This window comes from Struthio camelus, chromosome 1 (assembly GCF_040807025.1).
Source record: "Struthio camelus isolate bStrCam1 chromosome 1, bStrCam1.hap1, whole genome shotgun sequence".
In the NCBI taxonomy this organism is placed as follows: domain Eukaryota; kingdom Metazoa; phylum Chordata; class Aves; order Struthioniformes; family Struthionidae; genus Struthio; species Struthio camelus.
The window spans coordinates 118,304,088-118,325,497 of NC_090942.1; the positions used below are offsets into that span (position 1 = coordinate 118,304,088).

The following is a 21,410-nucleotide window of genomic DNA, read 5'->3' on the forward strand; positions in this document are numbered from 1 at the left end:
GAACTTTCTGCTTGCCTAATCTCTCTCTCTCTCCTTCGACATTTCCCAATCCACATTCCTCTGAAAGTGGAAAGGGCCCTAAGCAATGATATTTTTGAAGCTTACCTGGCAAGGAATGAACTCTTGGACTGAAATGTGTGTCTACAGATAAGGTGGGAAATGAACACAGCGTTATGTGTTACGAAATTACAATTTTTACTACGGGACAGCTAGACTGCATTATTTCAAATATTGGCTGAACAGTATTTACTGATTTCTCTTAGATACAGCAAAAAATATTTCATGGTTTGGAGTGCTTTTTATTTGCTTTACGTCAGTGAAATCTTCCTCAAAAAGAGAGTGTAAAAGAGCTTCCTCATTATGATAAAAAGTAGAAAGACTTCAAAACCAAAGTATGAACTCCTCTGGAACAAAGGCAGACTCAAAAAAAAAAAAAAGGATTTTTATTTTTCTCCACAAATCAGCTTTGGTAGCTTCCATCAAACCTGAAATCATGTATGAAGTGGTCACTATATCAAAGAAATAATGGATTTAAATCCCCTTGGAGAAATTTGCAGCTGAGCCTCAAAGGTGGCTGATACATTTTGATCTGCTGACTACTACAAAGTACATTCAAGAAACAGAAATATGATACTTTTCATTGTTTACAACTGATATATCAAACATTTTAAAACCTGAACACATTATGAAAGCTTAAAAAAATTGAACAAATCTGAAGCTTACTAAAATCTTCCAAACATTTTAAATTTCTTCATAAAAGACTTTCTAATAGTACCGCTCCTATCCGTCTCTATATTATCTTCCATTTGTGGTTTCATCCTATCTCGGCAGGCCCTTCCTGTCTCACTTTTTGGCTCGGGATACTCTGCTCCCTTTTGTTTGAGCAGTAGGAAGTTCACAGTTTCAACAGGAAGACCCCACCTTCCCAAGAAAAATCAGATGTTATTCTATGACTCATTTTTCATGGATAACCTTGATAGAATGAGATACATTTGATAATAAAAGCAAGAAGCGATTTAGCTGAGTTTTTGGGATTCCTCTTTCTTTCCTTTGAAATGTGTGTATATATATTGCAATTTCTTTTTCCCTGTCTACAAAAGTAACTTCCATTTCTCACTCTCTAATAAAGAGCAAAAATCATTTGATTTACTCCTTCAGGTTTTACATGCAACATACTTGCTTGTGATTTCAGCTTTTCCTGTGCCTAATAGTTCATGCGCAGCTTAATATCTGCAGGCTGAAAACCAGTAGAAATATGGAACTTAAGTCGGTTGCCTGCAGTGTAGACATATAGACATGGAGAGATATTCTAGCATAATCAAGTCATGGGGCAGCAGATACAGCACAGCAGCTGCAGGTGACTCCAACCCTTCTGGAGCAGCAGCAGAAGGCCAGGAGGAGCACACTAGAGTACCTCACAGAGGTATGCAAGGCCTATTTTTAGGCAAGTAAATTGAGCCTGCTATGTTCAAATTAATACCCAAAGAAAAGCAGCCTAGAATTGCTCAGATTGGTGAGTCCTGTGTTAAAATCTCATGCTATTTCTGTCATCTGAGACTATAAAAAATAATTTTCTTTCCCCTCAGGTCAAAGAATTCACTTAGCAACAGATATGTTAATAACATGCATGATGCAATTCAAAGTATTTGAATTATAGCAAAGAAAATGGAAACGTCGAAAGGGTTACATGTAATTTGGGAGCTTAAATCCAGATATGACTGCACGTGATACAGGCTTATCGTTCGTATGTAAAATGCTGCTGTAAAAGCAGGAAATATTTGACAGCTTTGTATAGCTTTCACTGTGATAACTGAGATGGGCAAAGATCCTTAAGGATCGAATTCAGAGCAAGACTGTGTGCGAAAGGAAGGAGGAAGAAAAGATTTGTAAAGTAAAATTGGTGTCTGCATCTAGCTATATATATGCTAACTTCTGGAAGTCTCACTTTCAGTTTAGAGTTTTCATGCTAAAAGTGGATTATGCCTGAGGTCTACTCATGTCTGCTGCTGCAGCAGCTGTCAAGCTCTACTGCATTAAAAATTTAAATAGTTTGAGGCGGGGGGGGGGGGGGGGGGACACTGAATATCTCAAAGATTCTTCCTTGGCAGTGGTGAGGTTCACTCCCTGCTGCCCCCTGTCCCAGAAAGCACTTGAGACAGCTCATCCACTTGCTTTAGCTCAGCTTCTCCGTGCGACTGCTTGTCCTAACAGGAAAATTTCACCTTCAAGTCCTGGAGCAGGTGGCTGCGTCCCAGAAAGTCATGAAGCTCAGGCTTGTTGCTCTCCCTAGAAATAGGGGCAAGCATTGTGTCTGGGATTTTGGAGGTTTCTCAGCTTCTCTTCTAGGCAGAGGGTCTCTGTTCAATGGTTACCTCAATGGTGAGGAGGACATTGGCTGTGGAGAGCTGAGGAAATAGTTCTGGAGGATGGGCATGGCCTACTGCCCTGGGGCAGAGATGAAGAGCACTTTTTATGCTGCTGCCAAAGAACCTAGAATTCATTTTGGATGATCCTCATTCAATGGCTGGGGCATTGGCAAGGGAGAGAGCTGGGCATTTTTTGACAGCTATCACGTGGCCCTTTCCTTCTGCCGTCCTACTGAGGCAATAAGAAACAGATATGATAATCTTATAGACAGGAGAAGGATCCAGAAGGAGGAAGGAACCCCAATGCATATTCTCTGCCTCACAGAAAGAGCACAGGCCTTTGTTTGGCCAAGCCACACATCTGTAGGTCTGCATCTGTCAACGCCACAGGTTCCCCATGTATCCTGGCCACCGATGGGTGAAAAAAGGAGAAGCTTGTGAAGTTTTCTTGCCTGTATTTGCTCCAGATGGCTGGGGCCGGAAAGGAATGTGGAAAAGAGGTTTGATGTGGCATGGCACAAGGTCTGGGGTTGTCAGGAGTGGGTTTTTCACTGAAGGGTGAGAGAGCTGAGCTGTTTGGGATGCACTGTGACACCTGGTAAGGCATGTGTGCTTTGTGGCAATCTGGCCTCAGATAGAGGGTAGGAGTGCCAGCCCACTATCTGAGGAAGACCAGGGAAGCCCACAGGCCCAGGTCAGGAGCTGGACACCCAGGTTGTTCTTGGTCTGAAGGCCAAATGGTGCCCTGGAAAAACTGAGAACAAAGCTGTGCCACCTCGGCAGAGATATGTCCATCAACCCTAGCTGGACTGGGGACACATCGGGTTTGCAGCTCTAGTGGCAAGAGGAGTGTCCTTCAGGGAGCCCCTACCTGTGTAGTCCAATGGACAGGAATTTGGCTAGCAAAAGGACTATGTCCAGTTAGATCGTGACTTTGCAGCCATGCAGGGAAGGGGCAGGAAGACCACCGTAGCTTCTGCCCAAGCTTGTTCAGGAACGGCCATCAGGGAAGGCCTTGCTTAGGCAGGGGCCAGCTGAGGAGTGACAGGGTATTGCTGAGTGCTTGGAGGGGCTGTAGGCTCCCTAGATGTATGACTGGGCCTTGCCATGTTGGCAATTCTTGTTTGAGGTCGCTCAGAAAGCTGAGCCGTTCAGAAGGAACTGGTACAACTCATTGGGAAAGAACTGGCTCAGAGGTGTGGGTTCAAAGAGGTGTGGGAATGACCTGACTTCCTCAGAAGAAAATCTACACGAGTTCAGTATTAAAACCTTTACCTGCAGAATAATTCCTAAGCATGAGATACCTATCAGGCAATAAGAGTAACATCATATCTCCAACTATCCAGTTATAGCAGTTAATCTCCAGTTTTATCTCTAACTATCCAGTTATAGCAGTTAATCAATAGTTATGGTAACTACTTTATTGAAAGATTGGAGTAGAAAACCTCTGGAGGTCATTTCAACCTACAGTGTTCTAGGATCTTTATTTTCAGGTAGGTTCAGTTTCAAAAAAGCTATTTCAGTTACATCTTGCTGTCCTTGTGACCTTTGAAAATTAGATCTTTCACATTCTTTCAAAATATGATTGCAGAATACTATGCTTGGTTTACATTACTGTTTTACCACCCCTGGGCTACTATTTATTCTTTGGTTGGAAATGATGAGGCAATTCTACTCTGCAGGTACGCAATGGCATAAATTCACAGCATTCACAGTTATTGTTGTTCATCCCTTAGTGATGAACCCCTTTTATTCAGGTTTCGTATACTTGCTTCTCCCATGCATACACAGCCTGTTATTCTACAAAGATCTCACTGGAGTGCGAAGGAGGAATTCTGCACACAGAAAACTAATCCTGTGACATTTTCAGTGTGACAAGAACCAGGACACGCTGTAATTCTAACCAGACAGTTTGTTACTGTCAGGTACATGGCCCAACTTCTTGTCTAAAAATGCGGCTCTTAATAAGGACCAGAATTTAGGGGTGCTAATCTAAGCTGAATTAAACTTTGCATACTTTGAGGCTTAACTATTATTACCGTATTATGTACTTCTTCAACACTGTATAACTCTTTCATTACTTCCTGTTTCTCATGTAGCACTGTTTCTGATGAAAAATAACGTAAATGTTAGAAGAAAGAAGGAACAATGAATATTAAGCACCCTTTATATATGAAGGTTATAATACGGGTTGTAGTTATTTGAAATTAATCTTTTCATTATTCCTATAGGGTCAGCTTGGGTGAAAATATATATATAGGCAGATCTTCTGCCTGAAATCTGTGGAAGGAGAGAAAAATCCCACCTGGGGAATTCAAGGGGAATAGAAGACCATTGAAAAAGCAGCATTGTGCTGGTTTCTGTTTGAGAATAAAGGAAACTGACTGGAAAGACGTAATAGCCAAACCTTAGCAGGCTTAATTTATCATGTCCTCTGTAACCTTTGAAGACATTTCTTTTAAAACCAGTTGCATTTTGAAGTTGATGTCAACATGAAAGCAGTAATTTTGTGAAAGGCGTGATTGACCTGTCTGTCCAGCACATTGGGAAAAAAAAAAGTCACCATAATCAGAAAAAAAAAAAAAAACATTGAGGGAGTCTATGCCCGTGTGCCTGAAGAGTTGCCATTGATCTGTATATGCTGTGTAGACTAAAGTCTCAGTAGTACTGTTTGCTAACTATCTCTATCCAGATCACTGTGTTCTGAACTACATAATGAAGCTTTTCCCATTTGGTTCATTATTTTCCCCAAAACTTTATATTACCCAGAATCTCTAGGCCAAGAGAGTCCACATCTTGCAAGAATCCCAAGGATTGCATTGCTGGAGGTGTAAAACATAGATTGGCATTTACCAAGAAACTCCATGGGTTTTTCTGGCTAACACCAAATGTTCAGGAAATGAAAATGATTTTATACATCCTCAATTCACACGTAGAGCAGCACTGTTTGTGGAGTAGAATTTCCTCCTGAGAACATCTGAAAAAGTTACAAGTCCTCTAAACATAACCTCAGTGCTTGTAACTCTTGCAGTCATAGAACAGAAAAAGTCAAAAGCAAAACTTCCAATACTCCAATATTCCAAATTATTTGTTTCATAAAATCCCATGACACTGACAGGACACTGGATATCTGCAGGTACCGAGGGTTTTACTTCCTCAGCTCAGGATCAACATAGTGCAGCTGGTGGCCTTGAAATAAAGAGCTAGAAGAAGCCCCAGTGGGGGTCTATGCCCTCTTCACCAAGAGCTGCCTTCAAGCCGGGGTTCGCACCAGTGGTTGCCGCCGGACTGTAGCCCTTGTGCCCTGCAGATGTGCCCATGCCTGGCCTTGCACAACCTGATCTGGACTGGACCCCTGGGTTGACTTCCAGGGCCTGCCACTGGACTCTAGCTGAGCCTCTGAACCTGATCCTATCCTTGCCTTGCTGACTTGACTTCCCAGCTTCACCTTGGCCCTGACAAGGGCCTGCAGCAGCACCTGGCATGCCAGCCCTGGCCACCATCCACAACCCGGCCCAGCTCACCTCGCTGGGAGCTGCAGGATAGGCCTGGCCGGGGAGGGGGCACTGCAAGGCCTTGCCGTCCCCAACAACCACCTCCAGTCAAACATTTAACAGGTAAGTTAAAAGCCATTAAATAAAATAGAGTTCATTTAGTCTCTCCTCTAAAAAATGGCATCTCATCCTGAAGAGCATTTAATTCTAGCTTTGCCTAGGCCCCAAGGAAAGCAAATTCTGAAGCTGCATTCAGATGAGAAATCCTTGTCAACCATGCTGAAAGGTGCAAGTGTGGAGTGGTGATTAACATTTTCCAGCCAAATGCAAGTACAATGGTGGAATGTAAAATAGAGGTTTATGAGAAGTACCAGTCTGGCCCTGCTGGAAGCTCCATTCTTCAGTTTTTCCACTGAATCGGTACAGCACGGACAGCGGCAATAAAATGGTGTTCTCACTACCCGCCCTACAGAAATGTGTGTTTTAAGCAACTGCTACATGGGGTGGAAAGTTTAGTTCTGTCTCTGTGCCCATTCTATGTTTGGCTTTTTGGCTGAGACTGCTGAGGAGCGGGTTGTGTGAGGTTACTTTACATTATATAGATTGGTGTCCACTAGCAGCTGGCGTCCAACCACCAAGTCCTATCACATACGCATACATGCCCCTCCCCACCCCCCCCCCCCCGCCCCTCAAACACATACACAGCAGCTGGTACTGACTTGTGATCACTACTGGCCTGGTCCAGATTTGAGTAAATGGCTTGAACTCCATCCATTACAAATCCCTGAGTCACTCTGTTCTGCAATAAAAAATTTCCAAGACTGAGGTCCTTTTTGCTTGTCCATCTTTTGAAGGCTCAGGCCAATGGATGAAGAATTAAACAAATAGAGTATTTTATGTGTCACAATGTTCATTTAATCCACGCACACTACATAATTCATTTCATGTTGGCTCCTCCCCAGGTGCCAGGAAATCCCGAAATGATTTAATCTGCTTGTCTGACATACATCTGAACATTCACCTTTCTAGCTCATTTCCTCTTCAGGTACATAAAAGCTGTCTTAAAAGAGCTGAAAACCTTTTTCTGACATTAATGTTCATAATTTTATGAGGTAAGCACTTCAATTGTAAATGTCTTTGCATTCATATTTATTCAATAGACCACTGAATCTTAGGTATAGTAGTTTCCAAGAAGCACAATAGGCTTGTTTTTGTAGACACACAAAACAGATATAGTAGTACGAGAAACAACAAAACTTCCTGTTTAAAGAAGAGTATAATACAGACGTAAATAGTCACAAAGCAAGATTTTCTGTTTACAATGTATGCTATGATTGCTTACAATTATTTTAAACAGGCCATTTATTTCATGTCTGTTTGGCACCTAAGACACAAGATCCATAGTTAATACAGAAACGGAGCTGTCTCTTCTAACTAGTTAGCTAGATAAGCTAGTACTTTAGGACGGTGCTACCTACTGTGCATCCAATTCTTATAAAACCATCTCTTTAATTTTCTTGCTGTTTGAGAATCTAAGACATGTGTGTGCTCGGAACAACACTGACATTAATAAAAAGGTCAAATAAAAGTGCTTATAATGGGCCAACAAAGCTGGGATCAGAGCCAGACATTTATGGTCTAGCTTTGGCATAAAAGTAGACTTTCCACTCTCCTGAAAGCCAGATGTACTTGGTTGCTCTCTTCACTACAATCAGAATTCTTTGATGATTCTGAAGCTGGCAAATTGCTATTTAACTGTTTATCCAGTTCCTCCCTTACATCTATCCCAGGAATCGGAGAATGGCTCTCTCCTGACCTTAGCTTTATTTCAGATCTGCTTAGGCACCCCTCTCTGCTAGCTCTGGAAGAGGAATAAAGCGAGGGACGATTACACACAAAGGCCTCCAACCTCTGAAACAGGAGCAGATGAGAAAATAACTGTAGCAACCATCACTGGTTTGGCACTCCAGAAGTGTTTGCTGGGGCAAGTCAGGTCTAGAAGAGGAAGAGAACAAATGCTGAGTAGTCAGTGGAATCAGCAAATTGACCACAATACTAATGGAAATACTGCTGCATTAATTCTTCCCCTATGGTTGAGACATTTTCTTGGACAAATTCTGATATTAATCTCTCTAAGCACTTTTTATTCCATAACTAATGCTATTGATTTTAGCAGAAGACTACCTGTAAAATAAGGTGCTACTCAGACGAGGTGACTGCATTGGATCTGGTTGTGTTGAGTAGAAAGTGTATTTAGCGATGATGAGAGGGCTAAGTGAGTAACACGATGTCCGGAAGAATGAAACTTCAGCTCTTCGCCCCAGTGCCAGGGGCATGCTAATGAAGTGGTTAGTTCTCTACGGATAGTTCTAACAATAAAATCAAAATGAATACTTTTGGGTCCGCTTAGTCTCCACATAAATTCACACTCATGTTGTCATTGGAATACCTTTTCCCCTTCTGAGAGATTTTCCAGGAGAAAGCAATGTGGTCCATAATTCAAATTTTAAGGGACCAAACTACTGTATGCATAAAATAGCTGGAGTCTGGTCAATTCTATCTTCACAGCTTTCTCTCTAGAGCGAAGCTGGCAGGAGGAGTGGACGGGGGTGTCAGAGGCGTGTGCTGCCTTTGGGACAAAGACTGTGATTCGAAGAATGTGGTTTTTTTCTTCATTTTCTGTCTTCCTAAGAGACAAGAAAACAATAATCAATGTCATATTTTGGGTCTGCCAGCAATGCAAATGTAGACATGATTGACAAAGGGGATACCTAAAAATAATGTGAATAAAGGCATAAAATTTACTTGCAAATAAGATATCAAAACCATTGTGACACTCCTCTTTTTTTTCTCCTGTGGATCATAGAATTTGTCAATGCTTATTAAAAAAAAAAAAAGAGAGAGAGCTGAGTTTAAGTTTCTTTTACCCAAGTTTAAAACTGAAGCTACTATATTTATGTCACTCAATTTGTATAGTGTGACTAATTTAAAATGTGGTCAATCTGCTTTAAATATTATTTTAAATGAACTTTCATTATTTTAGGATATTAAACTTAGATTGAACAGCTTTTCCATCTTCTGTTAGATTTAAGTACTTTTTAAAAATTATCTTTTTCCAAAAAATGAAATATTACCATTATCCTAATAATACCATTCAGCCTTGCTAAATATTGCCAACATGAATATTTCCATCAACTTCAATACCATTTCTTGCAGTCTTATCCAGCATTGGGCCATATGGAATTTTCCTTTTATTTTGTAGAAATGGGATGTAGTCTTGGAAAACACTTTAGGAACTTTTAGAATAAAGAAGAACACGCTTTCTCTGGAATCTGGATTTCGAACCACCCAGAGAGAAGGCTGAGATTTTCCCTGTGAGACAGGAAGGTCTCAGGGCTTTTAGACTTGGAGACCAGCATCTGAGATCCTTAGAGCCAAATATTTTCCCAAAACTCCCAAGCTGGCCTTTAAGGAGATGGGAGCTCCAAAGCTCCTAGCTCAACTTGACTCTCAGAGCTTCTAGGCTCTGGTCTTTCTGTCATACAGACTCAAGAAGAGCTGGAAGCCAATGAGCTTGAGCCTCTGCACTGACTTACACCAAAACAAAATGTTTCTATTTTTGAAAACTTATATTTTTTCCAGATTTACCTATTTGAAAGATTACATCCTTATTCTGAAACAGAGCAAAAAATACCTTTTTTTTTCAGCATGTCAGATTTCCCAAAGAGCAGAAATAAACACACCTACTGGGTAGGGACATCCAGAAGGAAAAGTCTCACATCTGTTAATCCCCTTACAGTCAGCAATTACCTGTAAAGCTGATTAAGGAAAAAAGCCCTCAACATCTTCCTTATAAACTGACTTTCCCATGAAAGAGAGGACCACAACTCGATCCATATACTACAGCTCAACTTTTCAAAAGCCCACAGATGTAGTTTTTCAGTTCTATCTGTCTTTAGGTTTGGGCTAACGATTTCACAGATGAAATCACTATAAAAATAATTAGCAAGAAATTTCTGACTTGAAAGTTTGTGTGGACCCACACAAACTCTTTAAATGTAGTCATGTAATTTTCTCCTTACCACTTATTTTTCTTGTGTGACTACAGTTCTGTTTATGTTAAGTTCCAGAAACAAAATACGGTTTGCAGAATAAAATAATATGATATTAACAATAATCACTATTTCCATGTTTTATACTCACAGGCTCATATTTACAGTTGAGACAGCCTAGATACAAACTGTTGGAAAGCATATTTACAGATATAAGTTCTTTTTCATGAAACACAAAATTACTGGTAAAATAGGTCCCTAAAAATTAATATCTGTGAAATATCAATTAATACATTACTAAACATGTTAATCCATAGTTTATTAATGGTTGTAGAAATACCGTATCCTTAGTACTTCTTTGAAAACTACCATTTTCATTGTGATATGTATCAGAGAAGGGGGCTATAAATCAATTACTTTGAAGAGCTCAGTTATCCTTATATCTGGTCTTAGGGAAGAGGCCAGGAATGATCCACTTTTTCTATTTAGTTGATTACATCAAGTATGTTTATCAAAACATGGATTGATAATAGAATACAAGGTCCAGTGTAATACTGAAGCTTGCCAATGAATCACTAAAGGAGATAGGAGCTCTGAATGAAGGAGCTGCTCACTAGCCAGTTCAGTCCAAGTATTTAAATTAACAAAGAGACAAAAAAAACAATGCTTATTTTCATGAAATTAAATTTATTTCAAAGTGAAAAGTGAAAAGATTAAATATATCTAAACCTGCTGTGAGACTTCAAAGAGGAGAGAGACTATATGAAATATCAAAAGTCTCCCCAAAGAAAGGCAGCCATCAGAGGTTACAGTAGAAGAACCATTCCTGAGGACTGCAGTGGGTAGTCTCTTATGGCCATATTTTCTGACAAGTTACTATCAATGCCTGTTATAAACATTTCTAGTTTTGTGGGGTAGAGGGTTATGAATCCCCCACCACCACACACACACTTTATCTTTACCCACGCTTGCTCAAGCATTATTTTAAGCCACCTGGATAACAAGAGGGTCTTATATACGTTGGATATGAGGGGAAAAAATATTTCCCATAAAGACAGGCAGATAGTGGAGCAGGTTGCCCAGATAGGCTGTGCAGGCTCCACCCTTGGAGGTCTTCAGACCTGCCTGGACAAAGTCCTGGGTAGCCTGGGATGATCCCAGAGCTGGCCCTGCTTTGGGCAGAAGGTTGCACTAGAGACCTCCTGAGGTCCCTTCTCACTTGAGTGACTCTGTAATCCTTTTCCTTATCCAGGGATGCAGTGAAACTATATAGAGTGTGCCCTTACTTTCCAGCACCCCTCCTGTTGTCTTCTAAGGATAATAGTACAGCTCCCATTTCAGCTGTCGATGTCATGTAAAGAGCTTACACTTCAAGCATTAGAGAGAAAATACCTTTTAGTAGATAGCAATAACCTAGCAATCTCTTCTAACATGTGGTAAGATACTGGGTCTCATTTCCGAACCCTGTGAATCACAAGGAATGTTTTGTATCCTAACACATGCATTAAGGCTATAGCTAACCAGCCACTACAAAGTCTATCTTTCAGTTCAGTCCCGAAATAGGAATCCTTAGAGGGGAGATCCTGTTAGATGTGTGACTGTAGTAGAAGACAACACATGAAACTGCTGAAGGTGAAGCTATCTTTTTGAAAATAGACTGTAAGCGAGGTTAGAATAGATGTTTGCTGTTACAAAAATTTTAGGATTTTCTTTCCTTAAAAATAGAAAATATTTTTAGTATGTTCTGATCCCTATTTTGCACGATTTTTATTCAGTCATATTAAGCAATTTGAGGATTAACACAATCCAGTGCTCGGAGCTCATTCTACTGGATCATGCATTGCCTATGTGGGAGATTTTAATGGATGAAATTACCCCTGGTTTAAGAGCTGGGGAATACCTGTATTCTCTCTTTTCCAGATGACTAATATTCTTAATAGGAAGTTGATCCAGGCATTTTATCTTCCAGCACATGCTGAGTTGAAAACTGTGCAAAATCATCCTTAAAACCACTAGAGATAAACAGTCATAGAGAAGCAAGGTGAGTGAGCTTACTAGATTATAAGAAAACATTGTTATGGGACCTCTTCATGTCCTGTAACATGCATCTTGATTTTGAATGAGGGAGTTCCCCAGCCATCTTCAGAAAGAAGGAAGAGGCTAGTGAAACAAAACACGGTTACTCCATCCTCTGACTGGCTGGCTATCTACAGAAGGTTTTTCTCAGGCTATTCTTTTTAAAAGGGTCTACTGGATGTACTGACAACGAAGATCAGCCAACCAAGTATGTGGGGATGTTGACCTTCCAGCCTGTGAAAAGGGAGGTACTTTGACACTGGGGTATAGTATCTTATAATATCTAATGATTAAATTAAATTAATGAGAACCAAACGGATCCACTCAGAGCATGAATAAATCCTTCACATGCCAAAACAGTTCAATTTAGACATAAAGCATTATCACAGACATAAAAAGAAAGTAAAAATAAACCTTTGTAAAGTTTGCTTCAGCAAAATAAAATATAATTGTGTTTCATTTTGACATCAAAGGCATAAATCATAATTTAAAATAATCACATTCTCTTTTGAAGTCCTTATTAAAATTAGGCATTGTCCCAATAGGCGTATCCTCCTTCCGTAAGGAAATCTGCTTTTTTGCTTGTTGCTATAAAAAGAATTCTTTCTACATTCTAGATAAAATTCCTGATAATTTATTTCTGTCTTAATCCAGTCATTTTCCTTATCTGAAGGCTGAAGCTTTCCTTGGCTTTCACTATGACTTACATTGGCCTGATAGAGATCAATCACAAAGCAAAAAAGTCAGAGAGAGGAACAAAAGTACTAAAGGGGTAAAGAGGAATGCAAAATAATACAATTAATAAGAGAACAAAAGTATAAAAGTGAACTAAGGAAACAGAGCTGTGAAAGGAAGGTCTATAAAAAAAGTTTGTATAACAAAAGGAAAAAACAGACAAGACTACTGAAAGAAGGGAGTACGCAAAAGATGTTCCCAGAATCCTTTACATAAGTTGTGTTGGAATTGCCTTTGAAAAACTGCTATTGCTTATGGAAACATCTCAGAGTGTTTTTGTCGTTGGCAGCTGCCTGCTTTGTCTGGCTTTCTATGCTTCCAGAGCTCTGAATAGTCCACATGATATCTTCTACTTGACTAGAAAGGAAATAACTTACACAGAAAGCAGCACTTGCTAAAGAAATTTTATGTGACCTTTGATATGCAACTGAAAGTTGTGTCTCGTGATGCTCTTCCCATTGGTCAGGCCTAAAAGCAGAGGTAAAATCATACTCTGCTGAAGTCAATGGCAGTCTTGCCACCGATTGATGCCAGAGGCAGGAGCTCACTCCAGGGTTTTTCTCAGATGATTTATCATAGTTTTTTTTTTTTTTTTTTGACAACTTCATAGTTGGGACTCTGCTTTGCCTTTTCAAATATAGCATTAAAATATATTTCTGTTGTTTATAAATAATTTGCTACTAGCTGAAACATATGTCAAAGCAAGACGTTAAACATATGTCAAAGCAAGACGTTAAACATAAAGGCTGGTGTTTGTTGAAATCAGGCTACTGTGTGCTCTCTAGTGTGTGTTATTTACTCTACTAATTGTGGTTGCTTTTGTTTGTATTAGAGGGTGCCTTGTGGATTTGCTGGAGATTTGGCTCTTCATTTTGTGGTTCCTGGTCATCACCAACATTTGAGTAAGAAATCCTCCTATTCACAGAAAGGTCATTTTTGGAGCCAAGGATAATGCTATTTCTGTTAGTTGAATCCTAATGATACGGTTCAATTTCTATTTCTGAGAGCGAAGACTCTGCTAGCCATAGTAAGGTACAGACCAACATTAACAAGATTATTATGGACAACTAGATTTCCTAGCTAAGGGTCACGAAACAAAAATACTCTATCTCTTTACTTAATGCATAGTCCAACAACTCATTTATAATTCTCTATAGGAAGACTTAAAGTACCAAATAATAATTTGAGAGCTTCTAATAAGAATGCATCATTTACTGTTAAAGTCACACAACTTTAATGCTTATTAATGTGTACAGCGTTATACTGAAATACGACATTTCGTACATTTGTCAAAGTGAATGAATGAATATTCTGGTAGAAGTCTTCATCTTTTGGGCTATCAAAATTTAATTGTAAAGCTGTTCTTGTATTAGAAATAAAATACAAATAGGAATACATTTGTTTCAGTGATGTGCTATAGTTCCTGGATTTCAAAAGTTCTCTTTTTCTTCAAATTTTGCTTTCCACTGCAACCAGACGAATTTTGCCAAGCAATTTAAGAGGAAGGGAGCAGAACTAAAAATCTTAGAATACCTATATTCACTTTTTTCCCTCTATAGAAGAGTAAAAATATACCACTTGGTATGTCCTCAACACATCCCACATGCACAATAGTCAAATTCAAATAAGAATAAGGTTATTTTTAGGAAATATTAATTTGGATATTAAAACATTCCAACTTAATTGGGGAAAAGGGAAAATAAAGCAGACTGAGCATGACTTACTGTGCAACCTTTCTTTCCAACCAGAAAATGAAGAGCTAGGAAATGCTAGCAGAATATGAAAAACATGTCTTGTTCTGTTGAGTTAACATTGGCTTCACACCAGTGGTTTGCATAAGCTGCTGAAAGTTGTCATTATTCTTGATTTAAGGCAAATTTTTCATCCTAGCTCAACTGGGTTGAAGGAAAACCCTTCTTGTGAGTATTAATATCTTTATCTACTTCTATATATAAAACAACTGTCAACTCTACTTCACAATTAATTCAATATCCAAGAGCAAGCCACTGAAGCTTCATGCATGAAAGGCAAATAGAGCACAGATTTCTTGTATTTCTAGCAAAGGTCAACTGGCCAATCTTGTGAAAGATGCTTCATGTTAGAAAAATGTTAATTTTTCACAATCTTAAATTATTTTCCAATGGTTAGGATGGTTTCTGCTGAAGAAGCTATTTTATATATATGTTTGTGTGTGTGTGTGTGTGTGTGTGTGTATGTGTACATATATATATATATATGTATATGTATATGTATATGTATATGTATATGTATATGTATATGTATATAAAAAATAATATAATGAATTACTTATTTTATTATGATAATGTGCTAAAAACTTTCCAGAGCTCTAAGAAAACCTTAACTAAGAACTTCACAGCCAGTTAGATAGCTTGCAAAATGCCATATTGCTGTGTTCTTTCATTTCTGGGTACAAATGGGAAAGGGTATATCAATCAGTTGCCGTTGCTTACATACTTAATTGTAGTTAACACATGCTAGCACTTCATTAACTATAATTTAAAAATTTGACACAAAGCATAGTTAGTTAATGAAACATGGTCTAAGGTTGTTTTCATGGGTAAACCATGGAATTGTATAATATTTTCTATTATTTGATATAAAAAGTTATCCTAGAAGCAGGATTTCTACCTACATCTGGCATCCAAAAGATATTTAAAAAGTGGCATAAAAGCCTTCTGCTGTTCATGCTGGTACAGAGTCACATTTTGGGAAGAGATAGGACAAAATATTCTCCTTAATACAAACCAATGTTTTTGTGAATGCTACAACTGATCTAAAGTAACCAGAAAAACCCATTTGGCTTCAAGAATGAATTATGATTGTGCAGCAGGAATAAATTATCTTGTTACTGTTAATGCAGCCACTGTGGAGTCCTTTCCACAATAAGATATTGCACTGCATAAACAGCTTTTAGGATAGGTATCTCAAAAATTAGCATACATCTTGCTCAGATGGTCAGAAGCTAGCTAAGAGACACTATTTAAAATTAAAAAGGTACTACGTTTCAGTATGGAGATGATATTATTTTCATGCCACAAACAGGTTTTTGAAATACATGTGGTGTTAATCTCAAATAAGGACACAGAACATTGTAAGACTTTTTTCTTAATTCTTGTCATATGATAAATACGGTTTGTTTTCATTTAGTATTCACTGAGACATAAAATGTGGGTGCACTTCCCAGATGCATTTGCTTAATATAAGAATACAAAATCTATTGGAGCACTTGGGAAAAAGTCCAGATTCTAAGATTACCAGATCCAGAAAAATAGGAAAACTAACATTTTACCTCCCAATCAAAAAAATCCCGCATGATAGAAGAGGAGGACTAGGCATGACTTATAATGTATACACTATTCATACCTGCAGGTAGAAATGCTTCCTCAATTTATTGTGTTAGAAGTGCACCTACCTATATTTCTACAAATAAAAATACAGCTGGATTTCTAGATTTGTGTCAGTGTCAGTGGTCTTAATAAATAAGCTAAAACTAGAAGCCTTTTTTTTTTCACTTCTGCTCTGGAACAGGACCACAAAACAAGGTATGATTCCCCATCAAAAACTAAGACAGAACTTAGTCCCAATTCATGCTACAGTGACTGAAACCTAACAGGAATCTAAACTCTCAAAATAATACAGAGAAAGAAGGAAAGCAATGAAGAAGAGCAATTACTAAAACTTTCCTACCAAGACAGCCATCTAATACTGAGATTTACATGTCATTTTTTTCTTAGTTATCTGTATTTATTTTTCCCATTAGAAAATAACATCTAAAGAGCTGAACCAGTCCACTTGTATTCCAAATAAATAAATTATCTCCAAAAATAATTCCAAAAATCATTTAGAACTACATGACAACTACTCAAAAGCATGATTTATCAGTACTCTCAGCAAAGACATACCTTTATTTTTTTATGCGAAATTTGGTATTTTTTGGTGTAAACAAATTTGGAAAATGACAGATGAGCTGAGAAGACTGGAGCTATGATAAAAGTGCCACAAGCTGATAATTGATATAAAAAATGTATTTTTCAGGAATCAAATTTGAGGTCAATCTCTAAAGATTTGATTTCTCTCTTCCCTCCTTCTTCCACAGGCATACTTTTAAAATGAAAATGAAGCCTAATACATTGAAAAGGTAAATGGAACACATGCACTATATAATTATGAAGTGAATTAAATTGTTCAGTTTCCGTCTTTGACAAAATATTATACACTGCCATCTCCATACTGACTTGGATCTGGTCCTCAAAATGTCCTTGGCTTAAGAATGGCTTACAATAAAGTCTTGAGCCAAAGCAGGCATTTTCTTGGCCTTAGATAGGACTGTCTCTGCCCATCATAGAGAAAGTGTTACAATAAATAAGACTCAGTTATATGTTTATTAACAGTTTTACACAACGAAAACATTATTTCCTCAATCCTTTGCAAAAATAAAAGAAAAATTCAGTGTCTGATAGAAGAGAAATGCAGGTGCAATGTGAGGGAGTGGTTAAGAGAAGGAGAGGTTGCAGGTGAGAGGAAGTAATGAATTTGATTTCACTTTAAAATACTGAGATAACTGTACTATACTGATTTACAAATACTAATAAGTGCTGTGCTTTAATCAGAGTCCAACAGAATATGAACTAGAATTCCAATAGAATAAAGATGTGTGATTCCTCGAGCTTAAATTTCTCCATACAGCTCCGCTCTAAGTAACGCCACAAGTGCTTTCTGCCAGTTTCCAAGCAAACACTGAGGCTGGAGCTTCCTCAGTGTCTTATTTTTTTGTGGGAAAGAAATGAGCATGAGCAGAAAAGTGTTGCCCCTATGTCTAACCTAGGAAGTTCCAGGCAATTAGCTTTTATCTAGCCTTCATTAAAAACAAAGACCAGAAAAAAGTAAGAGTTCATAGTAGTCAGAAAGTCTGATTACTTTAAAAACTTGCAGGAACACTGGTGGTTCCACACTCACATAAAAGGAGTAAGGCATAAGATCAGTTTAGAAATGCTAATATTCTGCATTCATTTCCTATTACAAAAACTGAAAACAGTCTGGAACCCTTTTCTGCAGGAAAAAATAAATGAAGGCAAGAAATTAAGACAAAATATAACACTTTTTGAAGTGAACTCAGCTTGGACTATTTCTACGCTATTACATCACTGCTGGGAAACTACTGTACTGTGGTCACTTACTGGAAAACTAAATGCATAGAATATGGAAGATACAAAAATTTAATAAACTGTAGGTAAAAGCAGTGAACCATGCTAAAGTCAAGTTCTGAAGCGTTTCAATTAAGTTAAACTAATTTATATACAGAAATCAAAAGTGATCTTGAGAATTTTCACTTTCTTGTCATAGTTACAGACAGGTTAAATGCTTCCAAGAAATATCATTTACATTTATCTGACTTACTCAATCTTTCATTTAATGTCATTAACATATGGTTAACCTCAAATATATTTAACATCAAATTTACAACTTAAAATAAATCCAATGTTCCAACTCCATTTATTCATTTCAAAGCCCAAACTATGGGCTAAGAAACAGTTCCAGCACACTGTTAACATCAATGAGAATCTTCTTTGATTGCAGACCATACGGATGCAAGCAGACCATCTATATAGCCCCAGGTCTCAGGCAGTGCAATTTAATTTATTTGGATCAGAGAACTAGAAGCTGAGATTCCTGACAGGACCTCAGTTCTGTTCCCTAAAGGATGGCGTAATAAAAGGGTACAGCAGCTAAACAGAGGGTTGTCCCTGTTATCAGTAGAGCAGTAAGACTGCACATATGGCTAAACATGGCAATTATTAATGACAGCTATGTAGCGAAAGGCAACACAGCAAAAGGAGGAGGCCTGTCATGATATGAATAGCACTAATGCCCCAGAGGCAGATCAGGCTTCAAACCTTTAGTTTATCCTTTCATGAACCTCATCTGATCTTGGTCTCTGTCTTTTCCCCAAGTTTTTACTGCCTTTTCTATAGGAAAAGAAAAAAAATTGTTATTTGGTGATAGCTGAAACAGTGACATGCTGAGGACTTTCGAACCCCGGATCAGTGTGTCATTTAACTCTCTACTCCGATGTTTTGCTGAAGGAAGGTGATGCACATCCAGAAGTAACTTTTAAAAATATCATTAACTGCTAATATTTTGGGGTATGAAAAAGACAATGAAATAAGCACACAGAGAACTGAAAAGTGAGAGATCTAATGGACACTCACAGCTAACTCATAACCAACTGGTTATCATCATATGGCCAGTATACAACTGTTTCTGGTATTAGATAATGGCTAATGTCTCAGTTACTACTGTCCCCTTTTCACTCCTTTCATGCCAATAAATTTTCTTCTGGAATTTTAAACAAAAGATGTTTTTAGTAGCTCTCACACAGTAGCAGGTTGGGGCCTTAAACACTTCAACGATTAAATGTCCTTAAAAACTGTAAAGTTATTTCTGTTATTAAATTTTCCGTATTAATAGGTAGATACCTATTGTAGGTAGGAACCTGCTTACTTCCAGAGACATAAAATGGAGGGAAGGGAGAAATGGCCTTCAATACTACATATATAAGAAATATCTTATGGAAATAAACATTTATGTTCTGTAGGAATGTAGTTTAAATTGGAGTTTGTGGAGTGCTGAGACGAGAAAGATCTATGAAGGTTTATTAGGTAATAGTGGGAGAGTATATTCAGTGGGGGAGAATTTTCCTGAACCCCTTAGCTTTAATCTAACTACAGCAGGTTTCTTTTCCTGCTTGTATGATTAATTATTTGGAAGTTAGTTATTCTTCAATACAACATACTGATGAAGTAACATAAAGCATGGCCCAAGATCTTACTCTTGAAACCAAGAATGTTGTACAGTCTATATATGAAAGTGTCTATTTTTCCATAAAATATTACCTCACATACTTATAATTCTATATTAACTTGGAATAAGTTAAAGGGCTTTCTTAGCTTCCATGGTAGATTTGTATACTATAAACCCCAATTCTGCTGAGATTTGGAAACATGGAACTGGAAGAAACCATCATAGTGCTAGTCCAGCACTAGGAATAGCTACCAACCTTGCAACCCATCTCAACTTTGGAAGGTCCCACAGTACGTCTCTTCCAGCCACCAGCAATCAGAAAATGTCTAGTAGACTTATGACCTGTAGTGGAAAAGCAAAAACCCAAAACTACAGTGAGCTGCAGAAAGACAGCAGGAAAGATTCAGGCTGTGCCCAACACTGCTGATCACGATACTATGATTAACACTAGTAAATAACTATATATGGTGCAAAGTCCCATTATAGGCAATCTCAGTAAGCACATCTTTATCATTCCAGGGCACAGACCCACATACTAAGAGGGGAAATGACTCAAGCAAAAGATATAAACATACTTCTAGCTGTATCTTTGTGCCAGATATATTCTGTTGAGACCCAGATAGCTGTTATATTAATTTGCAGTTTAGTACTGATGTTAACTTTCACAATTTTCCTGTGAATAAAGCAACTTTTACTTTTTTTTTTTTTTAAGGCCCCAATTCCTAATGAAATCTTTATAGTATCTTCAAAATATTGTTTTAATCTTATGGATTTAGAGAAAAGTTAGAAATGTGACTCTCAAAGGCTTAGATATCAGCAAGATAAAACCTCACGTGAAATTTTTAGCTAATCTCATGATTTTGAAGGGCTTGAGTCAAGACCGTACCCATATAAGTTACGAGGCTAACAAAGGTAAAACTGGCCAAATCACAGGATTTTATACCAGCATTTACTATAAATGATCATCGAGTACAAGGTAACAAGATACTTGAGTCCTTCTGGTGAGTTTGCATGCAGGGCATGCAGTATTTGGTTCTGAATTTGGCATAGAACTCATATGCATAACTTTCTCCTGGTTCCATGGCCATAGCTCTGTGTGCATTACCTTGAAGTTTACTGCTAGAAGAGTGCCTAATTTCACTGAAGAGTGATCTCATTTCACTTACTCATTTACTAAAACGGAAACTGCTTTACAGCACAATTTAGTAATCATTAATCTTTCCCTGTAAGTATTAGGTACACAGCTAATAACTTCCTAGGCTGGCTCTGACCAAGTGTTTGAGCAGGGGCTGTTTCCACAGTGGCCAGGAGCTCAAGGAAAGGGTATGAGAGTCCCACCCGGGCAAGGCTTCCCTTATTCTGGCAGTCTGCATTTCTGCTCACAGTAGCCCTCAAGTAGTCTACTTTCTTTAAGAACCAACCTTTATTTCTATCAATTAGCCTCAATATCCAGGAGCAGTGACTGCTATAGATTAATTACATGCTCTTTCAAAAAAGTAATTCCATTGCTTGTTTTAAAAATTCTGGCCAGCACTTTCTTCTTATTATTCTTTTTTTTTTTTAATAAGCAATGGTGAATACTTGTTTCTGAACCACCTTCTCAATGTCTTTATTCCTTTATTCGTTTATACTTTTACATATTCTTTTCAGTCATGTTTTCCTTGGGCAGAAAAGCTTTAATCAGTTGCACATCTCTCCCACAGAAACCATTCCATAGGATTTTCAGGTTTGTTGGCATTCCTTTTGCATTTGATAGTTTTACTATCTTTTGCAAAAGGAGCCACCTGCATTTAACACAAGGTAAGCATGATCTAGTTTCATAAAGTGAAATAACGTTATCTTGTAATAACATTCTTTGTTTTATT

At 38.1% G+C, this 21,410-nt stretch overlaps 1 long non-coding RNA gene across 4 annotated transcripts in view; it reads right to left on the reverse strand.

Annotated features, from left to right (window-relative positions):
• Positions 1–6,615: 6,615 nt before the first annotated feature.
• The window catches only part of LOC104139473 (uncharacterized), a 213,816-nt gene continuing 199,021 nt past the window's right edge, over positions 6,616–21,410 (reverse strand). For 2 of the 4 annotated variants that reach the window (XR_693118.2, XR_011135175.1), the window contains exons 3-4: positions 19,802–19,887; positions 6,616–8,547 (exon numbers count right to left, since the gene is read on the reverse strand). This is a non-coding gene — a long non-coding RNA (uncharacterized lncRNA). The remainder of the gene's footprint in view (positions 8,548–19,801; positions 19,888–21,410) is intronic. The other 2 variants (XR_693119.2, XR_011135174.1) reach the window with 1 other exon arrangement.